The sequence below is a fragment of the Mastigoproctus giganteus genome, chromosome 1 (assembly GCF_048544385.1).
Source record: "Mastigoproctus giganteus isolate SK-2022 chromosome 1, ASM4854438v1, whole genome shotgun sequence".
NCBI lineage: Eukaryota > Metazoa > Arthropoda > Arachnida > Uropygi > Thelyphonidae > Mastigoproctus > Mastigoproctus giganteus.
The window spans coordinates 154,336,582-154,361,415 of record NC_143575.1 but is presented as its reverse complement, the minus strand read 5'-3'; the positions used below and the strand labels follow the sequence as shown (position 1 = coordinate 154,361,415).

General features: G+C 37.8%; 1 protein-coding gene across 6 annotated transcripts in view; it reads left to right on the top strand.

Annotated features, from left to right (window-relative positions):
* LOC150091205 (voltage-dependent calcium channel subunit alpha-2/delta-3-like) overlaps positions 1 to 24,834 on the top strand; it is a 1,918,419-nt gene that overhangs the window by 1,178,554 nt on the left and 715,031 nt on the right. The window lies entirely within an intron of this gene.

Below are 24,834 nucleotides of genomic sequence, written 5' to 3'. Positions count from 1 at the left end.
CAGACAGGTAGCCAAAAGGGGGACACCCTGGGACATTTTCTGAGAGGGATGCTCTTTCAATCTTTTTTTAATTATAAAGAGTGGTGGTTCACTGTAGTTCAACAGAACTTTGCCTTTAGCCAGTAGATGGTTGATTGCTGGAACAAACTTCCATCTGTCATTGTGGAAGTTGATAGCTTAAACAGATTCACAGCAGAACTGGAAAGACATTTGGGCGATGGGTGGATGGGTGAAATGAGAAGGGTCTGTGCATTGTTTTTTTTTATAAGCTTGCTAATGCTAAATAATTGCATAGATAAATTATATCAATAAAATGAAATTAATTAAACAAAATAAAATTAAATAAAACAAAAATGTATATTTATATATAATAAATTTATATTTTAATATTTTTATAATTTAATATATTAATTTATTATATTATATATAAATAAAATAAATACAGAGAAATTCAAAAAGAATGATACACTTTCATATGTTTTTTTTGTAAAGTAACCATTGAACCTATGATCATGTAATATGCAACAATCATTAGAAAACTCACAAAGTTTTATCTTAAAGTTGTAATATTTGATGTGGGCATCCCATGTCATAGCATACATCAAGTCAACAGTAAACTAACTTTTCCAGCAGGGTGGTGCTCCACTTCATTTTCATTGTGAAGTCTGCCATTACTTCAACCAAAATCTCTACCCCACTGTTGAATTGGAATGCTACTGCTACTGACCTGTTAATTTGCAATTTGCTTCTCAGGTCTCCAGACCTCACCTCATACAACTTATTTCTCTTGGGGTACGTGGAAGACACCATCTATAGACCACCACTGCCCCACAATCTTTAGAAATTAAGATTACAGATCATCACAGCAGTAGCAGCCAAAACCAGATGACATGCTGAGAAAGTATGGCAGGAATTCAGTTATAAACTTGATGTGTGCTGTGTGACATGGAAGCATTTGTACTGAAAGTTTATGGAGAGTGTTTTTAACAACTGTTGCATATTATGTGTTTATAGGCTCACTGGTAACTTCCAATAAATTTATGAAAGTGTACTATTATTTTTGAATTATATTCCTATATATTATATTAATATTTAATTAAATTAAATTATATTGTTTTCTATAAAACTGGAATCAGTATGTTATCTTTGAGCAGGTTATTTTTGGAAATCAATATTTCAGATCATTGTGGATATAATCAGGGCTGTGCCGAGCCATTTCAGTACCTGAGTCAAGAATGAAAAATTGTGCTCTACTATTAATAATGGCAACATTGGCAATTATTTTCTCTTTCTTTGGCACCCCTTTCAATTTTTAACCTGAGGCAAGAGCCTCGTTCGCTTCACCCTCGGCACAGCTCTGGATTTAATTAGAAAACAGGCCTTGAGCATCGGGCTGTAATTTACTATAATTTCTAGTAATGACCGACAGACTGGTTTAAGTTGAAACTTTATTAAAGCACATAAATAAATAGATATATACATACTTAAAGCACTAAAACAGATATAAAATAAAAGCATTAATATACATAAAAACTTTAAAATATGTAAAAATAAAAAGCAATAAAATAAAAGCTTTCGGGGTGAGGTGTTCCTTCATCAGCTAGTTAGTGTATGGTGTACTGAGTATATATATACATTGGGTAAAATAACAGAAAATGAATGGGCATGATTGTAAAATCACAACTCCAGTGCCGGTAACGTGGTATTATGCTTGCCTAAGGAATGCCAGCACTCATCATACTGTAGAATGGCAGACTCCTTAATGGGATTTATGTGAACTCCCCTATTATGATTCATAGTATGTACATAGGTAGAGAATGAAAAGGACCTGGGGGTAATTGTCCAGTCAGATATGAAGTTTTCTGAGCATTGCAGACAGTCTGCAAGAGTAGCTAATGGGGTCTTGTCAATGATATACAGGAATTTTTCTAGTAGAGATAAGGAGGTGATTATCCCCTTGTATAAGGCAATGGTCAGGCCACACCTTGAGTACTGTATACAGGTTTGGAGGCCTCATTTTAAATAGGATGTAGAGCTGCTGGAACGAGTACAGAGAAGGGCAACTAGATTAGTGAATTGAACAAAGTGTTGCTCTTACGAAGAAAGGCTTAAGTTTTGGAAATTACAGTGTCTGGAAACTAGGCACCTACGAGGTGATCTGATTGAGGTGTATAAGGCCTTGAATGGTTTGAGCATGCTCAGAATAACCTCCTGAGAGGGCATAAATTCAAACTGAGGAAAGACAGTTGTAGGATAGATGTGCAGAAGTTTTGCTTTTGCCAGCGGGTGGTTGATTGCTGGAATAAACTTCTATCTGTCGTTGTAGAAGTTGATAGCTCAAATAGATTCAAGGCAGAACTAGACAAACATTTGGAGCTAGTGGCTGGGTCAATGAGGTGTTTTTTTTTTTTTTGCTGATGCTGTATAAGCTTGCTTTCTTGCATCATATGCCTTTACCAATGCTAATGCATATGGTAGCATTAAATTGTAGCTGCCGTTTTTCAGCCCATACTTCCAATTGGTCCAAATCCTTTTCAAGCAGCATAGCCTGTTCTGATCGTTAACCACATCCTAATCTTTAAGTCATCAGCAAACTTTGACAGCTTTTCCTATATTCCCTCATCCATGTCATTTAGGAAGCTAAGAAACAAAAGAGTTCTGAGCATTGATCCCCTGAGGGACCCTACTTGCTACTCTAGTCCATTCCGAAGAATACCTATTTATGGCAACTCTCTATCTCCTGTCATTGAATACACTATAATGGATCTCCAACGTTATCCTACAGGATCAGCCTCTCCCGTCAATCTTTCCATTTGTCCTCCAATATTGTTTCCATCCATTGATTGGTAAGTGGTTGATGACCTCCACAGCAGCAGCAATCATTACCCAATTTTATGTTGACCACAACAACCACTTCAAAAACTGGAATTTTAAACAAAATCAAAAATTTTTAAAGCACACTGTTAAAGATATTCCACTCATATTAGATTTGATATCAAAGTCATTGAGTTCTCAGCATAATGTTGATGTAACTGAACACAAAACAAATACTAGCTGCAGTGAAAGTTGCTATACAGCAATCATATATAGGAAAATAAAACTGTACTCATCAATGGTAGAATAATGAGTGCACCAATACAAAAGATGGAAAAAAATAAATATTAAGTGTATGTTCATGTACATACACTTATTAGATTTTGACCTGGCCTGTATATGGTTCTGTTACAAAGAGTACCCTTGAGTGGCTTAATACATTTAATCATTATGCCTTATGTATAGCCATTGGAGCATTCTATACAGTCAAATTTCCTGTTTGAAGCTGATATGCAGAAGCAAATGAACCACCACTTCATCTAAGGAGAAAATGACTACTCATAAGTTATGCAGCCAAAATGCCTACCAATTCATCCCATATGACCATATCTCTTTGACCCACAGTTAAAAATGAACTATAGCATTTCTTCAATAAACTCAGTAATGTAGCCTAAAAACCTGAACCAAACCCTCCATGGCTTGTATATTCACCATCTTGTGATAACTATTTTTGTAAATGAAGAAAGCAATCCCTAACATATATAGAAAATCAAAACTTCATATAGCACATGTAACATCAAACTCCTATTGTATACAGATATATATTGATTGAACAAAAACAGACATGGCTCTAGGTGCTGCAGCAGCAGTAGTCGCTTTCTTGCTTTCACCATCTACATCACTCCCAGTGGGATGCAGTGTGTACACTGCTAAACTGTGTGCAGTTAAATCGATCCTTGATCATGTCAACACTTCTCCACATTATAATTTATACAGACTCCAATCAGTGCAATGACTGCACAAATGTAGATCTCTGCCTTCCCATCCAATTATAAAACAAATCCAATCTTGGTTGATTCAGGATGATGCAACTTGCCATTCAGTGAAATTCTGTTGGATTCCAGGGAAATACACTGGAAACCCTAGAAACAAAAATGCCAATGAAGCCACCAAACACCCAGTTAGCCAGTATTATACACAAGCACAGGTCTTGTGTATTCAGGATATAAACGTTTTATACAAAAGGCATTCCACGATCAATGGAATGGAAAAAACTATGGCAATTTCATACAGACTGTTTCAACTTAAACATTAACTTCAACTGTGTTGCATTTTTCAAAAGAATCACTAGAGAGAAATTGTTCTTGCCAGAACTTGAATTGGTCACATTCATCTGATGCATCTCTTTCTTCTTGTGGAGGAAGATCCTCTACAGTGTATATACTGCCGAGGATTTTGTTAACTGTAAAGTACATCCTCATAGATTGCCTTCAGTAACCTGCCATGCTGACAGAATTGCAACCTTTAAATCTTTGTCAACTTTATCTGAACCATTAACACTACATCACCTTATAGGAAACAATGCCATCTTCTAAAGTTCTGCAGTTACTTAAAACAAATTCTCTTACATGATTGCTTTTAATTAATTCCTATATCAATGTTTAACAGTAGATTATGAACAGGTGCAATATGACCTTTTCAGCCCTTACACCATTAAATCTTAATAAACACAACAATATTAATCCCCAGGTACACTATAGGAATCTGCCATGTTTACTGTGCTGTGAAACTTGTTTAAAGAGGGGTATCTTGTTGGTTAAGGGCCCAACTTCCACATATCACTGGGGCCTCTGCTTCAACAAGACAGGTGGTCCTGGAATGGCTTCCCCAGGATCAGTTGGCTAGTGAATTCACTTGCAAGGATCAGATGTCAATGTCATACCCTTACTATGGTCCAAGGAACAGGATTCAAGCTGCCAACCATGTTGGTACTATATCCAGATATCCCTGTCATCTCATTTCCAAAGACACTTATTGCTTGCTGGGTGGTGAGTTCTCCCTTGGGCTCCATGATGGGTGGAAAGTGCCCAGGTACTGCAGAAAAATTAAAAATACTATGACTCCTGATAGTCTGAATTCTTCTGAGATCCCAACACATGCCCTACCCAAGGAAAACTTAATCAGCATCCCAAATATAGCAAATGAAAGCAAAATGAAGAAATATCAAGTTCAACACCCCAGTACTTGATAATTCACTTTACTAGTGAGAAATCCTTAAGAAAAATGTCACCACTCTTTATGCAGAAGGGTTTGGAAGGATTAGCAGGCTCTCTTAAATCAGTAAAATGGCTTCTCTCAGGCCACATCCTTGTAGAGACCAGAATTGACAAACATTCAGAATAGCTCATCTAAGTCAAATATATTAGAAATCTTAAGAAATACTGATCTTAGTCACACACCACCCCAGAAAACAATGAATTCATCTCTAAGCAGAACCTCAGAATGGATCTTATTGATGTGTCAGAAGAGGAAATCTGTTTCTGTACTAATAACTCAAGGAGTGATATCTGTGTCCATAGGGTTGGGAATCTAGTCCCCATAATAAGCATCTTTACTTTCAATACACCAGCCTCCCCTAATTCAATCATAACTGGCATTTGCACTATCCAAAAAAGGCTATGCATTCCTAAACTCACTTAGGTACTTTAAGTGCTAAAAATATGGATATTTGCACATGGCTGAACATGTTGTCTGTGTGTTAATGTGAAAAAGTCCACAAAATTATATCACATTCACCTACAAAGCCTACCTGCATTAATTGCCAAGGAGAGCATCCTGCTTACTCACAAGCATGTCAGAGATGAAAAGAAAACAAAGAAATACAGAAACTTAAGGCAGAGCCGAACATATCATAGCAGGAGGCAAGAAAATTGCGAAACTTTAAAATACCAACAACCTTCATACACTCAGGGAATAGTATGGAGGTGTTCCATTGGAACTGAAACCGAAATGACTGTCCCACCCAAAGACTCATTTGCTCCTATAAGGAGTAAATGAAGGGTATTTCCCTTCATTTTACACCAAAATCTGTAAAATAAAGGAAAAATACATGTTGCATCCTTTATTGGTCCTGTAATATAATATATATGGTATTGCAGATTCAATTGCAATAGCCAATGTGCTTGGGGATATTTTCTAACATTGTTGCATCACCTTATTGCATAGCATTCCTGGCCCTGAAAGGTAAAATTGACAGCAGGCACTCATCTTCAAATCTAAATATTGTCTAAGATAAACTGAATGGCCTTTATAATTGGCCATTCATTTCACTGACACAGAAGAACTAATTCATACTAAAGCTAGTGCTGTTGGACCAGATGACATCCATTATGAAATGATTAAGCACCTTTCACCAAACTCTATTGATCGTATAACACAATCTTTCTTGAGGAGCAATTTCTGGATTCCTGGAATGTAGGTGGTAGATGACTTTCATTAACCGGTGAAATACCACCACATTGCTTATTGGAGGCTTGAAGTGGTGAAACCCATATTTAATCTCTAGAGCAAAGTTTCCGGCACCCACCCCCCATACTTCCCTTTAACCCATGCACCGTACTAAGTACTATAGGTTTTGATACCTTTCGTGTTTGGGGTTTTCATAAAAAAAAATAAATAAATAAGGTAATCATCCTTGCCTTGCTTAATCCAGGGTAGGATCTTAAAATTCCTGCTATCATTTTATAGCTCTGACCAACTGTTTGTGCAGAAACCTAGAGGGAATGTTCAACACCTGTCTCATAAGATATTTAGTGGAATATGACTTCCTCTCCAGAGTGAAGTGTGGACTCTGAAGGAACAGATCAACTTTGGTAGGGCTACTTCCTCCAATTGTCAAAAGCACCCTCTATTTTAATGACTTTTGCATATTTTCCAAGTCATGCAGTATGAGCATTAGCATTAGCATTAGTAGAGGCATATGATGCAAGAAAGCAAGCTTATTCAGCATCAGCCAAAAAAAAAAAAAAAAAACACACCACTCCCATTTCACCCCTCCATTCGTTCGAAATACCTGTCCAGTTGAGCCTTAAATTTGTTTAGGCTATCAATTTCAACAACAAGTGATGGAAGTCGGTTCCACCAACCAACCACCTGCTGGCCAAAGGCAAATTTCCGCACATCTATCCGACATCCGTCCTTCCTCAATTTGAATTTATGCCCTCTGAGGTGATTATTCTGAGCAAGATGAAGAATCCCATTGGCATTGAGCATGCTCAAACCATCCAAAGCCTTATACACCTCTATCAGATCACCTCGCCGGTGCCTAGTCTCCAGACTCTGTAATTTGCAAAACTTAAGCCTTTCTTCGTAAGAGCAACCCTTTGTTCCATTCACTAATCTTGTTGCCCTTCTCTGTACCCGTTCCAGCAGCTCTACATCCTTCTTGAAATGAGGCCTCCAGACCTGTATACAGTACTCAAGATGTGGCCTAACCATTGCCTTATACAAGGGAATAATCACCTCCTTATCCCTGCTAGAAAAATTCCTGTATATCATTGACAAGACACCATGAGCTACTCTTGCAGCTCGTCTGCACTGCTCAGAGAACTTCATATCTGCCTGCACAATTACCCCCAGGTCCTTTTCATTCTCCGCCACTGTCAGTGTAGTACCGCAGAGTTGATACGTTGCTCTGTGGTTACTGTTTCCCGTATGTAGTACTTTACATTTGTCAATGTTAAACTTCATTTGCCACCTCTCAGCCCATCTGTTCAACCTTTCCAGATCCTGTTGCAGCAGCACAGCTTTGTATCATCTGCAAACTTGGACATTAAACTTGGTATACCATCATCAATAACATTCATAAACACCAAAAACAACAACGAACCCAACACTGAACCCTGAGGAACTCCACTAATAACATTAGTCCACGTTGAGCAGTGTCCATTGATTACCACTCTCTGTCTTCTGCCACTCAACCATCCCCTTATCCATAGCAGCAATTTGCCTCCAATGCCACACTGCTCCAATTTGTGCAGCAGTCTTCCATGTGCAACAGTATCAAAAGCCTTTCTAAGATCCAAATATATAATATCAAAGTTATTCCCTGCATCCAGTTCTTTTGTGACTACATCCAATCAAATTGGTCAGGCAAGACCTGCCCTTAACAAAACCATGCTGCGTCTGAGCTATAACTGAATTCTTGTCTAAATGATCCTGCAGTGCTTCTTTAACCAGTGCCTCCATTAATTTACCTGGAACAGAAGTTAAACTAACAGGTCTATAATTACTTGTGTCAGCCTTTGATCCTCCTTTGTGAATTGGGGTTACATTTGCACATCTCCAGTCTATGGGTACCTCACCTGAGTCCAAAGAAGCTCTCATAATTATGGCTAGGGGTTTGCTTACTTCCTTTGCTGCCTCCTTTAAGATAACTGGATAGATCCCAGTTATATTAAAGGAGGGTTATTGAAATACAATGACAACAGACCATTGATCACCTCAACTCCTGAACAATAGCCAATTGCTTTTGGTTCTCACTCTTACATTTCTATAAAAAGCATAATCTTCATCCTAATACTTAATTGAGGCTTGGACAAAATGCTATTACTGCAAAACTGGAGACTAGATTTTGGGTCCAAATCAGTTTATTATACGATAATTAGGTGCATGATTCAGTGTATGTGACAATCCAGTGCGTGAAGTTTGGTGTACAAGGCAGTCTGGTGAATGGCATTTTGCTGTATGTGATAATTTTGTGAAAGACAGTTTGGTGTCATACTGACAATGCAGCAAGTATAATAATTTGGTATATAAGCCACAATTCGATGTATCATGCAGAGATCAGGAATTAACAAAATCAATGAAATAAAAGGTTTAGGAAACGAGAAATTTTGGTAACTTAGAAAGGAGGAATGCAAATATATTTTTTATCCATTTATTTTGTATAAAATTATTCACATCGATCCTTCTCATAGACATGTTGGAAAGTGAGCACATGCCTATTTCAGCATGACTCCATTCATATTATAACATCTTTAATCCAGATAAGATTATTCATTAATTTTTTTTTAACATAACGTACTCAGCCAAATTCTGTCCTTTTATAGGAGCATGAATTGGTTGAGGGTTGGGAAGCTAGAGGAAACTTACAGAGAAATCAGGTGGAAGGAACAGAAATGAAGATTATCACTGTGAAAGTTGTTCAAGGCATATGCTGTTTTAGTAACTTGGACTGGTTGAGGTTTGCAAAGCTACAAAGAACTCATTAACACAGAAGCCATAGGAAAGGTAAGATAAGAAAGGTAGGTTTCTTTTTTCTTTTACAGAGGAATCTGAAGCCTGCTCTATTCTAGCAACTTGGATTTGTGAAGGTTGGACGGATTTTTGTGAATGGGTGCTTGGTTCCCCCTGTACCTCGTAACTCAGATTTTTTATGAACCAAACAAGGCAAACAGAAAATACAACATATACAATTCACAGGCATTATATGCAGAAGCCTCATGAACTTAGTTGTTTGGTGCAAAAATAAATACTCTTTTAACTACTATCCTCCATGCTAAGTGTCTTTTGACATGCCCTTACTCAGAAGCATTGAGAACTGCCACAGGCCCTGGTGAAAATGCTTCACTGAGCCAGAGTGCTTCTCTATATAGGGAATTCTGAATCCAATCAGACCCCTACACAATCTCCAGGGAAGTTTATCCACCACATTTAATCCATCCACAATACTAGCTTATTACTACCTTTTTTCGATAAAAACTATATGCAGATTGCAAACTGAGAAAAGTACCTCAGACAATTTAAAGATTGGGATATAAGAGAATCGAGTTTGCACTTTACATTCACTTCTGTAAGTTGCATTTTTTTAGGAAATAGAGTGGGGGGGGAGATAAGTTGCATTATCACTAAGGCAACACTTACACCCTGGCATGCTCACATCCACCATGCAGTTTCTTTCTTAAAATCTGGTGAAAATGTGATGTAACTCTCATCTGTCTATCTGCAGACAACAAGTAGTACACTCTTACTTCTTGCTAGTTCATACAGATGGCTTAAAATCAGAACTGTCTGTGGATCTGCCTGTCTTTTCACACATAAAGTATGTGTATAGATTTTATTATTTTTTTATTATTTCTCCACTTGTTCTCAAAAACCTGTGCTTCTGAAATTACTCCTATTTTGGGCTGCCTTTTTACACTTTCTTATTCCACTGGTGTTTTTCCTTCTGCTTATAAATATGCCCATATTCAGCCAGTTCCTAAAAAGGGTGACAAATCCCTCCCATCCCATTGTGCTTACTTCTATTCTTTTTAATGTAATGGAATGGAGAAATCCATTAACTGCCAACTCCTAAACTATCTATAAACCTTCCATCTGATTAGTGATTACCTGTATAGATATGTGATATGTCTAAGAAAATTCATTGACTATCAATTCACTGAAAATACAATTTGTTAGACAGTTCACCAAATAAATAAATTAGAATAAGTAACATAATAATAATGTTTATTTTTACTCTAGAGCCTGTTACATACAATTCACCAAGAAGGCAAAAATAAATAAACTTTATTGAAATATATAATAATTATATAAATATTCTTCACATTGAAAATACAAGGTAATATTTTAAAGGGAAAGTCTTTTAATGCAGTCCACAGTTTTTGGCAATTTTTATTGTTAAGAACTGCATAAAAAATGGAAAAACCGAGCTGTTATAACTATTTCTTAGCACACGCTTCTTGATTAGACCGAGGTTCGAGCCTGCGACCACCAAATACGGAGGATGTGGAAAGGTCAGGGAATGACCACCGCATATCCCCGGAGCAATATGGCCTCAGTTGCTAATGCTCCTAAAAAAAAAAACAAATAATAATAACTATTTCTGCAAAAGGAATAAAATCATTTAACCTTTCAATAGTTGCTTGACCTTTTGTAACAAGTTTAGTTTTGTGGAGACTATTGTCCTCTAGGTTAAAATTCATTTTTAAGATTGTGTATTTTTTTGTCCCTTTGAAATTTCATAATACATGTTCATGTTAATCAAGTCAGATACATTATAAACCACTTTTAAGTTTCTCTATGAAAAGGATGGCTGTAAATAATCATACAATGTTTAACATTGATAAATTATTTAACGAGCATCACTGATGAATATTCTATTAATGATGATAGAAATCTTGAATATTTGTATCGATTATGATTATTGTAGCAATCAGGAGATTATTATAGCAATCAGGAGATTATTATTTATAGAAAGTTATAATTATCTGAATAATCATCGTAGACTAATCTGATGTTCTATACTAAAATATATATTAGTATTTCATATTTGAAATACTAATAAACTGATATGTGTACTCTATATTTTGAAGATATCTTTATTTTAACAAAAGACTGTGCTCAAAGATTAACAATATTAGTTAATGCATTTCAGCCAGCAAATGATATGAAACCTACTTTTTTGATTAGACAAATCAATAATAATTTAAATTATAAAAAATTAAATATTAAATTTTAATTAAAATAGAAGAGAAAGAGACAAAAAATAAACATTATTATTGTTATTTATTTATCGATAAACTGTATTTTTGGTGAATTAAAATTCAGTGAACTGTTTTTTCGATAAATTGTGTTTTTAGTGAATTGTATTTTTGGGTAATTTGTCAAATACTGTATGGATTCCATCAACGTTGGTCCATTGGTGATATACTGGCTTATTTTGCTCATATATGGACAGATTCAGTGTAAATGTTTGGTGAAACTCAAGCAGTTGCTCTTGACATTTCAAAGGCTTTCGATCATGTTTGGCATGAAGATCTTCAAAATAATCTTCCATCTTATGGTTTACCAACTGTTTTTTGTAATCGGGTATCCAATTTTCTCTCTGACCACTCACAACAGGAGATGGTAGATGGCTCTCTTTTTGGCACCTCCTTAGCCAGGTGGGAAGGAGCAGCAGTGCGTAGCACACGCTTCTTGTTTAGACCGGGGTTCGAGCCCGTCACCACCAAATACGGAGGATGCGGAAAGGTCAGGGAATGACCACCGCATATCCTGGAGCAATATGGCCTTAGTTGCTAATGCTCCTAAAAACCAAATAACAAACAAACAACAAACAAACATGGCTCTCTTTCTTTTAACTTCTTCAGTAATACTGGTGTTTCCCGAGGTTCAGTTCTTTCTCACACTCTTTTCCTCTTGTATATTAATGACCTTCCTCTGTTGACCAGAAATCTGATCCATAGTTTTGCTGATGAAAGCACATTACATTCCACCTTGAAAATATCCACCTTGAAATGCATAAACAGCTTCAACTTCCCAAATATCCACTACAAATTTCGTAAATACTGATCTCCAGGTAATTCTCAAGTGGGTGAAGGATGTCGGTTCAGTCTTTTATCTTGCAAAAAGGAATTCTTCTGCTCCTATGCTTCTTCTGCAATGAAGATAAGCATCTTCAGTGACACTCAGATTTCTAGACAAGATCACATACCTCTATTAGAGTTTACCCTGACTTGTAATCTCTGTTGGTATAAGCACATCACAAATATTGCTTTCTCTGAATCTAAAAAGCTGGGTTTTCTCTTTTGCTCTCACTGTTACTTTACTTCCAAACAGCTACTCACTCTGTACAAATCTGAAATCTTCCCTACCATGGAATATTGTTCTCACATCTGGGGAAGTGCCCCCAAACCTCTCTCATACTTCTAGACTCCATTCAAAAGAGGGCAGTTAAGTTTAATTAATGACCCATCTCTAACAAAATCTCTCCACTTGTTGTCTTACAGATATTCTGTGTCTACTGCATGCCTTTTCTATAAATGCTTCCATGGGCATCATTCTTCTAAATTGGCTTTTATAATCCCTCTCCCCCTCTCTTTTTTCCAAACCAGTGCAAACATATGCAACAACCAGGCAGCATCCTTTTACTGTCCATCTTCAAACTCGCAGAACCAACTTTTCTTCTTCCTCATTAATTCCTTCAACTTTCATTTTTCTGGAACAACCTCCCTTCATCCATACTTCCAGAAAATTACAATCTATAGCATTTCAAGTCTAATGTCACCAAGTATCTTCTTTCATCTACTCAACGTTCCATCAATATAGTACTAAGTACTATAAGTTCTAATACCTTTCATGCTTGGGATTTTTAAGCACACGCTTCTTGATTAGACTGGGGTTCGAGCCCATGACCACCAAATACAGAGGATGCGGAAAGGTTAGGGAATGACCACCGCATATCCCTGGAGCAATATGGCCTTACTAATGCTCCTAAAAACCAACCAACTAACAAACAAACAAGCTTGGGATTTTTCATTAAAAAAAAAAAAAGAAGAAGATTTCTTGTGAGTGCCGCATATACATTACTGAGTTGCACATTATAGAATTATTATTTTGTAAACCTAGGGGTTTGCAAAAAAAGTTCTACATAGAGTAGATGCAGATCCCACCTAGCAGAATACTGGGTCAGCAATGATCCCATTGCTGATTTGACTGCTGACACCATAACTGAGGTCGGCAGTCAAATCAAGTTAGTCAATTTCTGGAGTTTAAAGTCAGTCTGGTCTTGGCTATTGAAGAATTCCTTAACCCCACCCATTGCTTTCTTTGCCAGCGATTTCTCATAATCTGCCTTTGCCAGCCGAACCTTTACTGTGGCACTATTACAGATCAATTCATAACTGTTATAGGATTCAGTGCTTTTTATTGCTCTGTAACATTTCCATGCTATCTTTTCTGTTCAAGTAATCTGACAACTTCATTATTCATCTGACTTGGAATCCTCCTCATGGAGTATTTATTTAATGGTGTGTATGCACTCAAGGCTTCTGTGATTAATGTTTTAAAGGTATAGCATAATTCAATTGCATTTACTCTCTGTGAGATATCAATTCAGTTAATAGCATTAGCATAGCTGAGGCATATGATGCAAGCAAGCTTATATAGTATCAGCCAAAAAAAAAAAAAAAAAAAACCCATTCCATTTCACCTATCCGGTCACACCAAATATTTGTCTAGTTCTTCAGCCTTAAATTTATTTAAGCTATCAACTTCCACAACAACAGGTCGAAGTCTGTTCTAGCAATCAACTACCTGTTGGCTAAAGGCAAACTTCCACATATCTCTTCTACAACTGTCTTTCCTCAATTTGAATCTATACTTTCTCATTTCTTAATCTGAGCAAGCGAAGTATCCCATCAGCGTTGAGCTTTTTTTTCATTCTCCAACACCTTAAGTGTAGTACCACACAGTTGGTACATTTCTCTTGGGTTACTGCTACCCCATATGCAGTACTTTGCATTTGTCAATGTTAAACTTTAGTTGCCACTTTTCATCACATCTGCCTAACATGTCTAGATCCTGTTGCGGTAGCATACTGTCTTTATTGTCATTAACAACCCTCCCAACTTTTGTATCATCTGCAAACTTGGACATTAAGCCTGATATACCTTCAACGATATCATTGATAAATACACAAAACAACAATGGGCCCAGCATTGAACCCTGGTGGATGCCACTAATAACATTAGTCCACATAGAGCAGTGTCCATTTATTACTACTCTCTGCCATCTCCCACTCAACTTAATGCCAAAACGCTCCAATTTATAAGGCAGTCTTCCATGTGCAACAGTATGAAAAACTTTCCTGAAATCCAAGTATGACATCAAAATTATTTTTTTGCATCCAGTTCCTTTGTGACCACATCATAGAATCCAATCAAATTGGTCAGACAAGACTTCCCCTTAACAAACCCATGCTGTGTCTGAACTATTATAGCAGTGTTGTCTGGGTGATCCTGCATCACTTCTTTAATTGGTGACTCCATTATTTCCCCCAGAACAGAAGTTAAACTAACAGGTCTATAATTATTTGTGTTACCCTTTGAAAATCCCCTTTGTGAATTGGGGATTCATTTGCACATCTCCAGTCCTACCTATCTGATTGACATAGCAGTGCCCAACAATGGCACCTCTGTAGCCAGGTGGAAAGGAGCAGCAGTCTATAGCACACACTTCTTGATTAGAGCGGGGTTCGAGCCCGTCACCACCAAATACGGAGGATGCGGAAAGGTCAGGGAATGACCACAGCATATCCCGGAGCAATATGGCCTTAGTTGCTAATGCTCCTAAAAACCAAATAACAAACAAGTACCCAACACTGGCAACCCCAGAAAACCCATGAGGGAAAAAATCAGGAAGTACGCGAACCTAAGAGATGTGGCAAATGCAACAAGTAATGACCATCCTGATCATTGTTTCAACCATTGGTGTGGTGCCAAAGATCCTACATAGCAGCCTAGCAGCAATATGTCTCCCAGCAGACACCTACAAGGAACTCCCGAAAGTCGTAATCCTCAACACCTATAGGATAGTCAGAGAGTTTCTCGTCAGTAACTCCAGACATAACAGCAGCCACGCTGTGTACTTGGTAGCAATACCCGTCATGAGGTGGAACCCCCAATCAGGGAGAAATATAAGAGAATATAAGAGAACCCCCAATCAGGGAGAAATAAATGGGAAGAAAATAAACAACCGAATCAAAGATTCGGTTGTTTATTTTCTTCTGGGAGCTCTCTTTGTATCGGTGTAGTCTCTTGTTGAGTGCAAGGAGGTTCTGCTTCAATGAATCTAAGTACTCTTCTTTTGTCTCATGTTTGCTGTGCATGCTGTTTCTCTTGAGGATGCTCTTCACTTTTCCAATTAATTTCTTACTCCTATTGCCCCGTTGGTACTGGGTCAATTGACCTATCTTGACTCTTAATTCTTCTATCTTCTGTTGAAATCTTCTTTCCCAAGCTGGTGGTTCCTTCTGTTTTTGGTCCTTCTGCTGCTGGTCTCTTATTTCTCTTCAATTAATCCTAGTGGCTGCTACGGCAGTGCAATATATGGTTGTGTGGATGGTCTCCAGTGTTTCATCATTGTTGTCGAGGTAATGTGGTATTATTTGACGATTGAGGTGGTCTGTGACTCTCCACAAGGTTCTATTCGACCTCTGCTTCAGTATCACGTGAGTCTTTGTGGGGTCCATTCCTTCGAATTCTGTTAGGGCCTCCTTCCACTTGTTCTCTATTCTGGATATCATGACTTCATCTCTTTCCACTTCAGCTGCTGTGGGTTGTATTTTTTCTTGCTCTTCCTCCTCTGGTTTGGTGGTGGTATGTTCTTCCTCCTTTGGTTCCGTATTCTCTATCCTTTGTAGTTGATCGCTCACATCCTGCTTGATTTTTTCCACGATTGCAGGAGCTATCAGGTTCTTCGTGATGTTGGTCCTTCGATGTTCTGAATATCCAGGAATCATTCCGGCCACTTGGTATGTAGTCTCGCCCTGTAAGTTGTCATATCAGTCTCCAGCTTCGTTATTTCGTAGTATGCATGCATGATGCACGTATTCATTTCGATGCTCCACTTTATGTGTTGGCATTTTCTTCCTTTCTGCGTGGTCACTAGCACAGTTGCACAGGAAGCACTTCCAGTTGGTGAGGCTGGATGGTCTTGCCCTTCTCTTGTGATAGCTGTTGGTCTTGCCCTTCTCTTGTGATAGGATGGTCTTGCCCTTCTCTTGAACAGCACCAACACTTGCTCCCTAGAAAGTGGACAGCGCCACTTTCTCGGGAGTGACACCAGATGGCACCACAATCTGCCTTAGCTGCCACTCCGACCTTGGGGTAGGTAGGTCCCTTGGAGAAACTTTCACGATATTTATTTATTTATTAATTTTTATTACTATTAATTTATTTATTATTATTCTAATTTATTAATAATATTATACCGGTCTCCCAGCATGATGGAGCTGCGTTCGCTTCCACCAAGGTAGGTCTCAAGCCCAGGTCCATTATTCTGGTAGTCCAGTGTTGTAACCACTGGGCCTTCGTGCCCCTTCTTCTTCTTCTTATTATTATTATTATGGTGCAAAGAAGCCTGAGACTTATGCTGCACCAGCCAAAAAAAAAAAAAAAAAAAAATTCTGAATTACCTGAGAGAGAGGGAGAGAGAAGTAGAACTTAAATGTGAGATAATGTATACGTTCATTTAATTTTCTTCCTCTTCATTACTGCTAAGTACAATCTCTTCTGTAGCATCTAGATTTTGTGTACCTATAGGAAATGCAAGATCAACTTTACTACCTGTTTATAATTGATTACACTAACAGAAAAGACCAATAAAGCGGAAACTGTAAATTGTTTCTATTGTTTTATGGTAGTAACCTCCAGAAATGTGCTTTAGAAAAATATGATAAAGGTGATAACAACTAGCGAGTCAACAGCAGGGATTCACAAAAAGGAATAGAAACGTTGAAAATTGCATCTAACATAATAGCGGGATTTTCCCTGCCCAAAAGCTCAAAAATATCATGTTATGCGAGATTTCGAGCAATTCTCAAACCGTGTTAGAGTGAAACCATGTTGTTCAAGGATTGCCGTAATTTATCAGTCGTGTTAGAACAAAATCGTTTTGTAGAAGTACCGTGTTAAATGGGGTTTGCCTGTATATGATGTCAAAATTTGTTTTGCATCCTGTTCCCTGGTCACTGTATCATAATAAGCTATCAGATTTGTTAGACAAGGCTGCCCGATAACAAACCCATACTGTGACTACAGTATCATTGCATTCCTTTCCAGAGGTCCTGGATTACTTCTTTAACCAGTGATTCCATTATTTCCCTGTAAAAGGCATTCAGCTGATAGTTCTGTTATTACTCGTGTCATGTTTTTATCCCCCCTGTATGAATTGGGGATATATTCACACATCTCCAGTCTGTGGAGACCCCCCCCCCCTTAATCCAAGGATTTTCTTATACATACGGCTAAAGGTTTTCTCACCTCTTTTTTTTGCTTCCCTTAATATGAATGAATTGATCCCATCCATCGCCATGTGCCTTTTTAAATTCATCTTCGGCAATTTCTCTTCCACTTTCTTTTCAGTTATACAGGGAGCAAAATCATTTGCTCCCCATTTGAGTTTCATAAACTTCTGGTATCCCTTCACCTAATTAATTTAAAATACCAATTGAGGTACATTTTTTTATGTCCCCTTCAACAGTTTCTCCTCCACTTTGAGGTATTTGCTATTTTTCTTTCCATTCTTTGCCGGAGACATCTCATTATCTGCCTACCCTCCTTTGTGATTTAATTAAAGAATAATTTGTATCTAGCATAGGCTTCTGTATCACCCAATAATTTATCTGCTTCCCATGCACTTTTGTTCTCTGCCATTTGTTTCAATATTTTGTCTGATATACATTGAACAATATTTCTTCATTGGTATGAAAAGCCTACAAGCTTCTTTGATTTTTACTCTCCTGAATACTTCCCATTTAGAATTTGCTGCTGGTATCATCATCAGTTGGTCCCAATGCATGGTTTTTAAAAACTGCCTGAGACCCCTGTAGTTTCCAACAGTGGGCGCCTCCGTAGCCAGGTGGGAAGGAGCAGCAGTGCGTAGCACACGCTTCTTGATTAGACCGGGGTTCGAGCCCGTCACCACCAAATACGGAGGATGCGGAAAGGTCAGGAAATGACCACCGCATATCCCGGAGCAATATGGCCTTAGTTGCTAATGCTCCTAAAATCCAAAATAACAATAACAAATAACAGTTTCCAACAGTTTAAGTTTTTTCTATGGGCACTGCCCGAGACTGTGCCTTTACAAAAACAAATTCCTTTCCCTTTACTTGACAGTAGTTACGTCTCTAATTAAATATCATATTAATGCACTGTGATTGCATCCACCCAGTGGATCTGTTACTTGTAGATTCTTAATGCATGAAGAATCACTGCTGATAACCAGATAAAGGGTATCGTTTTCTCGTGCTGCCTCTCTAACATATCACTGTAAACAACAGTCATCCAAGAAATGCAGAGAAGTCTTACTAGTCTGTGATTGACAAACCCACAAATCCAGTCAAAATCTGGAATCCCCCATTATGAAACATGAGACATAGTATCTCCACGGAGTATTGAGAGCGGAGTCACTATGTCTCTGCTCTCCGTACAATGTCTGCATTTCTGCATTTGATGAATCAGTACAGTACTTCAAATTCATCAAATTTATTTACTATGCTCCCAGCATTAGTGTTTGTTATTTGGTTTTTTTTTTAGGAGCATTAGCAACTAAGGCCATATTGCTCCGGGATATGCGGTGGTCATTCCTGACCTTTCCGCATCCTCCGTATTTGGTGGTGACGGGCTCGAACCCCGGTCTAATTAAGAAGCGTGTGCTACGCACTGCTGCTCCTTCCCACCTGGCTACGGAGGCGCCCCAGCATTAGTGTACATGCAAGTATACTTACACATGTTCCTACTCTTAGTTACCTAACATAGACCATATATTTATTTGTTCTATGGTAACCCAGCAGTGCCTGAAACCCCAGCCACCTTGCTTTCCAGACTGCTACATGTATCAATATTAGCAGTGCAATAATCAGTTTCACCTCTGTCTGCAGCTCTCGTTAAGCTATTAGGCTGTGTATTCCCCACCCTCAAGCTAACAGTTTTTTGACTCAACTATCAATTCCACGATAGATATTCATTCCACGATAAATATTCTTGCACACCTTCTATTTAAATTTATCCCATCCCAGTCTCTCCTGTTAACAAGTACAGATTAAGCTGAGAAAAATTCTACCCCATGAGCCTTGCATATTCACTTCAAGTCCAAATTGATTGATAAGGCTCGCAATGCCCTCCCTCCTATTATGTTCAGGCAGAATTGTAGACACTTACAAATTCATTCCTAACTTGTGAGTTTTTGCAAACATTGCCCTCTACTTGTTAAATAAGTCCTCAGATCTGGTACGCTTGATGTCATTAGTGTCTGCTGTGATACATTGGAGAAGTGCTCCTTCAATTCTCCATCGAGTCGCAACATTCTCGCTACATTACGTCCTTTGCTGTCTGGGCATGATTTCCATTTATATACAATTAATTGATTAATTGACAATACTACACCAAGCTAATAGATTCCTAAATGCAGTGATATATACACTGAGTGGACAAAAATAAGTAACCTGATAGGCCCACCATTTGCCCAGATAAGGGCAGTCACGTGGCGAGGCATTGAGTCCACCAGTTCACAAAGGCATTCCACAGGTATTTCCATCCATTCTTGCTGAACTACTGTCCATAATTCCATGGCATTCCTGGGTGAAGGATCCAAAGCTCCAATGGACCTTACCACAGCATCCCAAAGATGCTCCACAGGGTTCATGTCTGGTGAATGGGAAGGCCATTCCATGGCGGTAAAATCTATGGAATGCTCTTCGAACCATGTTCTAGTCACGATGGCTCTGTGAGGAGGCGCATTGTCCTGCTGGAAGAGTGCATTGCCCTGTGTGTGCACAATGACCATGAAGGGATACAGATGGTCTGCAAGAATGGACACATAACCTGGACCATTCAGAGATGCAATACCAGAGGTTCCAACATGTGCCAATTGAACATGCCCCAGACTATTACTGACCATCCACCTGCCCAAACAGTTTCTTGTTGACATGAAGGTGCCTGGCTTTGTACGGTTTCCACCAGATATGCACCCTCTGCTCGAAATAACTGGAAATGGGACTCATAGAACCAGGAGACCCATCTCCAACCAAGGTCCAGTATGCCAATATTCTTCACCCAGTTGAGGCGTAGGGTCCTGTGTTGTGGTGTAAGCAATGGGACTCTGGTGGGTCGGCGGCTAATGATCGCCTGATGGTCTTGTTTGAGACGTTTCTGGCATCTCCCTCATTGTAGTCAGCGGTGATTTGTGCCACTGTTGCTCTCCAATTGTCTGAAACAATATGAGACAGATGTTGATGGCCACGTTCATCCACCACCTTTCTCTGCCCACAGCTCTATCCACGATGAGATGTTATTCTGGAAATGGTATATTCCTGATACACTCTTGATACTGTCAAATGGGGATAGTGCAATTTCTGTACCACCTCTGCAGTGTTCCACCTGCATTTAAATGTACCACCCATGCATTTGGCACCCGCTGTCATCCCTTTTCCAAAGTCAGTTAACTCGTGACGTTTTTCCATACTGACATCGAATTACTGTCTACGTGAACGCAGTGTATCTATATACTTGCCAAGCGGTGGGTTCATCCACTAGCGAGAGTGGTGACAGCGTCGCATTGCCCAGGAATCAGGTATCCCATGAATTCCGTGTTTTATGTTTTACCTTATGCTATTAAGTTTCTTAATTTCTTAGGTAAACAGAAAAAGATACATGCCCGACAAGTGATTAGAATCTTCTATCTACTTATTTACCATAATTAAAACCTTACTATTTCACTACACTACTTGTTACTTGCTACAGTATTCACCCCAAAACACTGATACAATAGCAATACGAATAGTAAGTCATAACTTACAAAATCACTAGTTAAATTTAAACGTAAGCTAATGAATGTGTCTAAGACTGTTCAAATATTTGTAAAACAATGTTTAATATGTTTATTTATCAAAAAGACTGAAAATTTCTAAAAACTTATCATTTCCACAAGTTCAAAATTCTGTTTTCAGAATTGAATGTTCTCGACTTTCAATTACCACATTGTTTCAGATTGTTTCCTCAGTCATCCTCACATTTTTTCATCATCCCGAAAAAATATTAGGATGAATTTTCTCAATTATCATCAGCTTGGTTGTTGCTTGTCAAACATTATGTGGCTCTGCCATTGCACACCAAGGACTTCAGTTCAAATCTTCAATTCATAACGTACATTTGGCTTTCCTTAAGAGGTCATCATAATTCACTCTGAAACTTAAGGCAAGAATTAGTTACATAATGTGTTATCTGTACAAGGTTTGACATTTTCACCTTCATATATAAAAAAATACAATGCAGAGTACATAAATATCAAAACGTTTTGTTGAAATAGGATACATTCCTTCAGATTCTGTATGGTTAAATTATTTGTAAAGAATGAGAAGAAAGAAATGAGCTATATTAAAATAAATTGGAAAACAAAGTTACCATTTGGTGACTCTCTCTTCTCCCCTCTCGTGCTTTTAATTTTTTTTTAGTTATGATGAAACAAACGTGCATGTTTATTTTGAGATTTAAATTTTTTCCATTTTTTATTTGTTTTAAACTATCTCATTTTTCATAAGCTGTTTAACTGTACAGAATATGGAGGAAGAAAAGTGATAAAATTTAATTCTATTCCATGTATCTGTTTAAATTTGAGTTTAGTTTATATTAACAGTATATTAATAGATTGCAGTTACTGTTGATTAAATAATAGTTATGCTGTGGGGATATCAGAGATGTGGTATCACTCAGGCACACCCAGGGTCCTGAGCTGGATATCATCATACTTTTCTTTCTTAATGATTCCTCTCTCTCTCTCTCTCTCTCTCTCTCTCTCTCTCTCTCTCTCTCTCTCTCTCTCTCTCTCTCTCTCTCTCTCAGGATAACTTGGAAATTTTTTTTTTGGCAGATGCAGTTAAGCCTCAGGCTTTCTTGCACCATATGGCTAATAATAATAAGGGATGCAGAATTGAATTTGGGGAGACAGAATGGACAGATGGGATGGGGGTTATTCTCTTAGTAAATAAGCAGTGCATTCAGTTGACTTGGGTAGTCAGTGTAGTGCTGAGTCAATTTGCACATAAGCACTAGAAAAGCAGAAATGCAAATAGGTGTGTGTTATATGCCTAATGACCCTGATGAGTACAATGAGCAACTTACAGAGAAATAGAATGGGCCAATAAATCAGAATGTCTTATAATGAGGATTTTAACTTTCCTGATATTGACTGGAATTTGTGGGTTGATCACTCCCACACTAGCAAAGCTTTTGCGGATTTATTGGATAATCGTTTTCTATATCAGCATGTTTGGGAGGCAACTAGACCTAAATGGATGTCAGATGAATGGATAAGGTGCGTTGCAAAGAAGAAAAATACATGAAATGCATATAAATTATCAGGTGATACTGAAGCCTGTAGTAGATATAAAATAGTCTGCAGTTATGTCACAGTGGATATTGTGACATGAGCATGTCACAGTTGTAGAGTAAGAGACAAGCTAATGCAGATAATGTGAATTTTTTGACAAAAAATGTGAACAAAAATAGCAAAATCTTTTCTTATGTAAACACTAGAAGGAAGAGGATGAATCACATTAGTCCACTTGATATCGATGATTGTTGATGAACTTTTTCAGGTTGCTGACAAGCTGAAGAAATATTTTGCATCTATATTAAAGCATAAGTAACTCTTTAGGGGAGTGGAGACTAGACATTTATCAAAATTGGCCAGGAAGTTAAATGATTTTGTAATAACTGATAAGAAAATCAAAAAGAAATTGCTAAGTTAAATGTAAGAAATGCATGGAATGGATGGGACCTGTCCAATTATATTAAGAGAGGCAGCAAAGGAGGTAAGTAAACCTTTAGCCATAATTATGAGATCATCTTGTACTCAAGGGAAATCCATGTGAACTGACTGGAGATGTCTGATTGGTGATTGTATTTCCAGTTCACAAATAGGGATCAAATGAATGACATGAATAATTACATGCCTGTCACTTAACTTCTGTTCAGGGAAAATAATGGAGTCCCTAGTTAAAGAAGTAATGTATGGCCAACTAGAGACAGGACTGAACTTAAACTGAAGTCACAGTGTGGATTTGTGAAGGGGGCAGTCTTGTCTAACCAGTCTGATTGGATACAATGATGCAGTAACAAAGGAACTGGATGCAAAATTTAATTTTGATATCATATGCTTGGATTTCAGGAAAGCCTTTGATAGTGTTGCACATATTGGAGCAGTGTGTTATTAAGGGCAAGTTACTGCTATCAATAAAGGGATGGTTGTGTGGAAGAAGACAGCTGTTATCACTGGTTGCTGCTCTTCTTGGATAATGTTATGAGTGGAGATCCCTAGCATTTGGTGTTCAGTTCATTGTTGTTTCTGTATTTATTAATGATATTGATAATATAATGATACTAGCTAAGTTTACAGATGATACAAAGGTTGGTAGGATAATGGTATGCTGCTGGAACAAGATCTAGAAAAATTAGGTAGTTGAGCTGACAAATGGTAATTGAAGTTTAACATTGACAAATGTGAAGTACTGCATATGGGTAGCAGTAATCCCAGATTAATATCAACTGTGTGTGATTCTACACTCAGCATAGAGAAAAATGAAGAAAGGTCTGTGGGTAGTTGTGCAATCAAATATGAAATTCTCTGAGCAGTGCAAACAGACTTCCAGACAGCACATGGGGTTTTGTCAATGATATACAGGAATTTTGCTAGCAGGGATAAGGAGGTGATTATTCCATTGTATAAGACAGTGGTCAGATCATATCTTGACTACTGCAGACAGGTCTGGAGGTCTCATTTTAAGAAGGATGTAGAGCTGCTGGAGTGGTACAGAGAAGGGCAATGCAGTTGGTGTGGGGAGAGCACAAAGGGGTGCTCTTACTAAGAAAGGTTCAGTTCTGAAAATTGCAGTGTTAGGAGACTAGGCACCTGCAAGGCAATCTCATTGAGGTATTTAGGGCTTTGAACAGATCGAGCATGCACAATGCTCCTATTTCTCAGGCTACGCACACGAGGGATGCAAATTGAGGAAGGATGGTTGTGGAATATGTTTGCTTTTAGTCTTTAGCCAACAGATGATTGACTACTGGAACAAACTTGCATTTGATGTTGTGGAAGTGAATTAATTCAAGGAAGAATTAGACAAACTGTTGGAGGGGATGGATAGGTGAAATATGATTTTTTTTTTTTTTTTTTTTAAAGCTGATGATGTTTAAACTTGCTTTCTTGCATTATTTGCCGCTACTAATATTGTCAACCAATGTACATTATCTAAATGTAGTATTAATAACCTTAATCTTCTTAAACTAACAAATGTGTTTGATTTCCTTGAAATCATTAGATAAAGAAATCAAATTGTATATCTGTACAATTTGATTTTTTGATATTTTATAATTTAATTTTGTCTTTTTAATGTATTATCTTTCATAACCATGCATAAAAATATTTGCAGCCGAATAAGCCTAAGTCAGCTAA